Source organism: Orycteropus afer, unplaced genomic scaffold, assembly GCF_000298275.1.
Source record: "Orycteropus afer afer isolate SDZICR_OR568_19922 unplaced genomic scaffold, OryAfe1.0 scaffold00302, whole genome shotgun sequence".
NCBI lineage: Eukaryota > Metazoa > Chordata > Mammalia > Tubulidentata > Orycteropodidae > Orycteropus > Orycteropus afer.
Window position 1 is genome coordinate 3,923,325 of NW_006921889.1, and position 6,765 is coordinate 3,930,089.

The window sequence follows — 6,765 nt, forward strand, 5'->3', positions numbered from 1 at the left end:
CCACATATTTGTACTCATATATACCTATAGATAGGAGCTCTGGTAGCATAGTGCCTAAGGCACTTGCCTGCTTACCAGAAGGCTGGTGGTTCAAACCCACCAGCCACTCCTTGGAAGGAAGGTTGGGCAATCCTACTTCCGTAGTGATACTGCCTCAGAAACCCAAGGAGGGGTCGCTATGAGTTGGGCTGACTCGACAGCAAAACAACAACAACAACAACATACCTATAGATAACTTCTATCTGTTCTCACTTATGTATATACCTGTACCTACCCATATGCCAATATGTCTATGCCTATCCAAATGTGCTCTAACACTCAATTTTCTTTGGTTGTTCTGTGCCCAGTACATAAACATTCTGTGTCTCTTTTCCCACCACTAGAATCAATTAATCAATCAATAAAAAGCATGCAAAATATAAAATGTGCATTTCCCTCCCCCCTGTCTCTTCCTAGTAACAACTAATGAACACTGGTTTATCACTATATATTCATTCTTATCTTCTTATTAAAGAGGGATCAGGTAATACTTGTCCCCATATACTTGATTTATTTCACTTAGTATTATGCTCTCCAACTACATCTATGTTATAATATGTTTTACAGACTCATCATTATTCTTTACAGTTGTGTAGATTCCCACTGTATGTATGTACCACAATTTGATTGTCCATCCATCCATCCATCCATCCATTGGATGTACAGAGCCAGTGGCCGGAACAGGTAAGGAGAGTGGGGGACTGCAGCAGGTGGCAGGGAGCACTGCCAAACAGGGCCAGCCAGAACAGGTAGGAGGAAGCCCAGGAAGTGAGCAGAGAAGTTGGAACAGCTAAGGCAGACAAACTTGTCTGTCAGTTTGTCGTACAGTGGTGCATTGCATGTGGCTGTGAGGCTGGAGGCTGTGCCAGGAGGGATGCCCATGGTGGACTGGGTTAGGTGGAGCTTCTAGACTGAGAGACTTGGAAGAAGGAAGAAGCCATCCACTTTTCAAAGAATTGGGCCAGTGAAAACCTTATGAATAGTAGTGAAACACTGTCTGATATATTACTGGAAAATTTTAGCCCTGAAATATTGTCCAATACAGTGCCAGAAGATGAGACCCTCAGGTTGTAAGGCACTCAAAATATGACTGGGAAAAAGCTGCCTCATCAGAGCAGAGCCTACCTTACTGATATAGATAAAGTAGAGCTTTCAGGGCCTCCATTTGCTGAAGTGGTGAAACACAATATGAGAAGAAACAGCTGAGCACATCCATTGATACTCAGAACATGGAATGTACGAAGTATGAATCTAGGAAAATTGGAAGTTGTCAAAAATGAAATGCAATGCATAAAGATTGATATCTTATGCATTAGTGAGCTGAAATGGACTGGTTTTGGCCATTTTGAATCAGATAACCATATGATCTATTGTGCCAGGAATGACAAATTTAAAAGGAATAGCATGGCATTTATCATCACAAAGACTGTTTCAAGATCTATCCTGAAGTACAATGCTGTCAGTATTAGAATAATATCCATATGCCTTCAAGGAAAGCCAGTTAATACTAATATTATGCAAATTTATGCACCAACTACCAAAGCCAAAGAAAAGGAAATTGAAGATTTTTACCAACTTGTGCAGTCTGAAATTGACCAAACGTGCAATCAAGATGTGCTGATTATCACTGGTGACTGGAATGCAAAAGTTGGAAACAAAGATGAATCACCAGTAGTTGGAAAATTTGGCCTCGGTCACAGAAATAACACTGGAAATCACAATAGAATTTTGCAAGACCTACAACTTATTCATTGCAAATACTTTTTTTTTCAAAAACACAAACAGTTGCTGTACATGTGAACACAGGAATCAGATTGACTACGTCTGTGGCAAAAGGTGATGGAGAAGCTCAATATCTTCAGCCAAAACAAGGTCAGGAGTTGATTGTGGAATAGATCGTCAACTATTTATATTCAAGTTCAACTTGAAGTTGAAGACAATTAAAACAAGTCCACAAGAGCCACAATATGACTGTGATTATATCCCTATTGAATTTAGAGACCATTTAAAGAATAGATTTGATGCATTGAACACCAATGACCTAAAATCAGAGGAATTGTGGGATGACATCAAGACCACCATCCATGAAGAAAGCAAAAGATCATTAAAAAGACAGAAAGGGAAGAAAGCACCAAAACTGAGGTCAGAAGAGACCTAGAACTTGCCCTTGAACTGAAAGTAGCTAAAACAAAGGGAAGAAATGACAAGGAAAAAAAAAAAAACTAAACAGAATATTTCAAAAAGCATCTCAAGAAGACAAAGTCAATTATTAGTATGGAATGTGCAAAGTTAGGGAGTTAGAAAGACAAAAAGGAAGAACACACTTGACATTTCTCAAGCTGAAAGAACTGAAGAGGAAATTTAAGCCTCAAGTTGCAATACTGAAAGATTCTATGGGCAATATATTGAATGATGCAGGAAACATCAAAAGAAGATGGTAGGAATACATGGAGTCACTGTACCAAAAAGAATTGGTTGATGTTCATCCATTTCAGGAGGTGGCATATGATCAAGAACCAATGATATTGAAGGAACAAGTTGAAGGTGCATTGAGGGAAGTGGTAAAAAACAAAACAAAACAAAAACCAAGGCTCTAGGAATTGATGTGATACCTATTGAGATGTTTCAACAAATGAATGCCACACTAGAAGCACTCACTCGGATATGCCGGGAGATTTGGAAGACAACTACTTGGCCAAATGACTGGAAAAGATCCATATTTGTACACATTCCAAAGAAAGGTGATCCCAGAATGTGGAAATTATTGAATAATAGCATGAATATTGCATTCAAGTAAAATCTTACTGAACATAATTCAAAAACAGTTGCAACAGCATATTGGCAGAGAACTTGTAGAAATGCAAGCTGGATTCAGAAGAGAAAGTGGAATAAGGGATATCATTGCTGATATCAAATGGATCGTGGCTGAAAGCAAAGAATACCAGAAAGAGGTTTACTTGTGTTTTATTGACCATGCAAAAAGCATTGGATTGTGTGGATCATAACAAATTATGGACAACATTGAGAAGAATGGGAATTCCAGAACACTTAATGGTGCTCTGAGAGACTTGTACAGAGACCATGAGGCTCTCATTCGAACAGAACAAGGGGACACTGGGTGGTTTAAAATCAAGAAGGAGCATCAGAGTTATATCCTTTCACCATATTATTCTATCTGTATGCTGAACAAATAATCTGAGAAGCTGGACTATATGAAGAAGAATGTGGCATCAGGATTGGAGGAAGACTCATTAACAACCTATGTTATTCAAAAAACACAACTTTGCTTGCTGAAAGTAAGGATGACTTGAAACACATACTGATGAAGACTGAAGACTACAGTCTGCAGAATGGACTACACCTCAATATAAAGAAAACAAAAATCCTCACAACAGGGCCAATAAGCAGCAGAATGATAAATGGAGAAAAGATTGAAGTTGTCAAAGACTTCATATAACTTGGTTCTACAATCAGCACCAATAGAAGTAGCAGTCAAGATATCAGATGTCTTACTGCATTGGACAAATCTGCTGCAAAGGACTTCTTTCAAGTGCTGAAGAGAAAAGATGTTTCCTTGAAGGCTAAAGTGTGCTTGACACAGGCCATGGTATTTTCAGTCGCCTCATATGCACGTGAGAGCTGGACAATGAAAAAGGAAGACTGAAGAAGAATCAATGCTTTTGAGTTATGGTGCTGGTGAAGAATGCTGAAAGTACCATTGTGGTAGTTCAGTTTATGTGTCAACTTGGCTGGGCCTGGTTGAGTGGCTGAGCAGCTGGATATAGTATTCCCCATGATGAGACTGGTAATCAACTCCATGGTGGAATGTACTGTGAGCAGCTGAGTAGCTGCCTTAGGGAATGTGGTCTGCTTCCTGTATTTAAGCAGAAGCCTTGGGAATGGTCTCTAGCCTATGGCATGCTTGGACTCTGCATGTAGCTGTGTCATTGTTCAGCAGCCTGCTATGATCTGCCAACCTTAGGACTTAAAATGGACTTAAGTTAATGGCCTGTTGTGTGGTTTTGTAACCTCGGGACTGTGCCTTTTTACTCATCAACCTTGGGGTTTCTCAGCCTCAGCAGCTGTCTGAGTGAAGAAATGCCTCTAGCTTCACTGGGCTGGGAGCAGGAGGCAGAGCTGGGCCCCAAGGTTGAGGGGCTTTCACCCAGCCCATAGAGCCTGGCACTTTGAACTTAGACTTAAAGCCTTGAAATTGTAAGAATAAACTCCTGTTTGTTAAGGCCATCCCATTTGTGGTATATTTCTGTCAGAGCAGTACTTCGTAACCAGAACAACTATGGACTGTTAAAAGAACTAACAAATCTGTCCTGGAAGAAGTGCATCTGGAATACTCCTTGGAAGTGAGACTGGCCAAACTTCATCTCACCTACTTTGGTCATGTGGTAAGAAGGAACCATTCCCTGGAGAAGGATATCGTGCTTGGCAAAGTAGAGGGACCACAAAAAAGGGGAAGGCCTTCAATGAGATGGATTGACACAGTGGGTGCAACGATGGGCTTAGGTGTAGCAAAGATAGTGGAGATGGCACGGGACTGGGCAGTGTTTCATTGTTCTGTACATGAGGATGCTATGAGTCCGAGAAGTCTTGATGGCACCTAACAACAACAACAATTCATCCAGTGATGGACAGTTCAACAGTTTCCATTTATTTGTTATTGTCAATAAAGCAGCCATGAACACATGTATACATATGTCTATTCAGGTCATTATTTTTAGTTCTCTAAATTACATACCACCACAACTTGTCTGTCAGTTTACTGTATTGTGGTGCCTTGCATGTTTCTGTGAGGCTGGACTCTATGCCACTGGTATTTCAAATACCAGTAGGGTTACCCATGGTGGACAGGTTTTAGTGGAGCTTCTGGATAAAGAAAGACTGGGAAGAAGGGCAGGGCCATGCACATCGGAAAAAATTGGCCACTGAAAACCTTAGGAATAGCAGTGAAATGCTATTTGATATATTAGAGGAAAATGTTATGAATGGCTGTATAACATTGATATAGTGCTGGAAGATGAGACCTTCAGGTTGCAGGGGACTCAAAATAAGACTGGGAAAGGGCTGCCTCTTCAAAGTAGAATCAACTTTAATGACGTGGATGGAATAAAACTTTTGGGACCTTCATTTGCTGATGGAGCACAACTAAAAATGGAAAGAAACAGCTGCAAACATTCATTAATAATTAGAATGTGGAATGTGCAAAATATGAATTTAGGAAAGTGGGAAGTTGTCGAAAATTAAGCAGAACATATAAAGATCAATATGCTAGACAATAGTCAGCTGAAATGGACTGGTTTTGGTAATTTTGAATTAGAAAACCATAAGATCTTGATCTACTGTGCTGGAAATGACAAATGAAGAGGAACGTTGTGGCAATTATCATCACAAAGAATGTTCAAGATCTATTTTGAAGTACAACGTTGCCAGTGATAATATAATATCCACACACCAATAATGAAGACCAGTTAATACTACTATTCAAATTTATGCACCAACCGCCAAGACCAAAAATGAGGAAGTTGAAAATTTTTACAAACTTCTGCAGTCCGAAATTGACCAAACATGGAATCAAGATAAATTTATTATTATTGGCAGTTGGAACATGAAAGTGGGAAACAAAGAAGAATCACTGATAGTTGAAAAATATGGCCTTGGTGATAGAAATTATGCTGGAGATCACATGAGAGAATTTTGCAAGACCAAAAACTTATTCATTGCAAATATCTCTTTTTAACAACATAAATGGTGGCTATACACATGGACTTTGCCAGATGCAGTACACAAGAGTCAGATCAACTACATCTGTGAGAAGATGTGATGGAGAAGCTCAATATCTTCAGCAAAAACAAAGCCAGAAGCCGACTGTGGAACAGACCATCAGTTGCTCATATGCAAGTTCCAGATGAAGAAAGTTAAAACAAGTCCATGAGAGACAAAATATAACCTTGATTATATATCACTTGAATTAGGCCATCTGATGAATAGATTTGATGCATTGAATACCAATCAGCAAAAATTGGATGAATTAGGCATGGCATCAACAACATCATCCTTGAAAGAAGCAATGATGTTGTTATTAGCTTCTGTTGAGTTGTTTCCGACTCACAGTGACCCCATGCACAGCACAACGAAACACTGCCTGATCCCACACCAGCTCCATGATCCTTGCTATACTTGAGTCTATCATCACACCCACCGTGTCAATCCATCTCATTGAAGGCCTACCCCTCTTTTGTCGACCCTCCACTCTACCAAGCATGACATCCTTCTCCAGGAAATGGTCCCTTCTGACAACATGACCAAAATAGGTGAGACAAAGTCTGGCCATTCTTGCTTCCAAGGAGCATTTCGGGTACACTTCTTCCAGCACAGATCTGTTCTTTTAGCAGTCCATGGTACTTTTAGCATTCTTCGCCAACACCACAACTCAAAAGCATCAACTTTTCTCCGGTCTTCCTTATTCATTATCCAGCTCTCACTTGCATACGAGGCAATTGGAAATATCATGGCTTGTGTCAGGCTCAACTTAGTCCTCTAGGAGACATCCTTGCTCCACAGCACTAGAAACAATTCCTTCGTGGTTGACCTTCCCAATGCTACATGTCGTCTAATGTCCTGACTGCTGCTTCCATTGGCCTTGATTGTAGAACCAAGCAACGTGAATTATTTGACAACCTCAATCTTCTCTCCATTTATTGTGATGCTGCT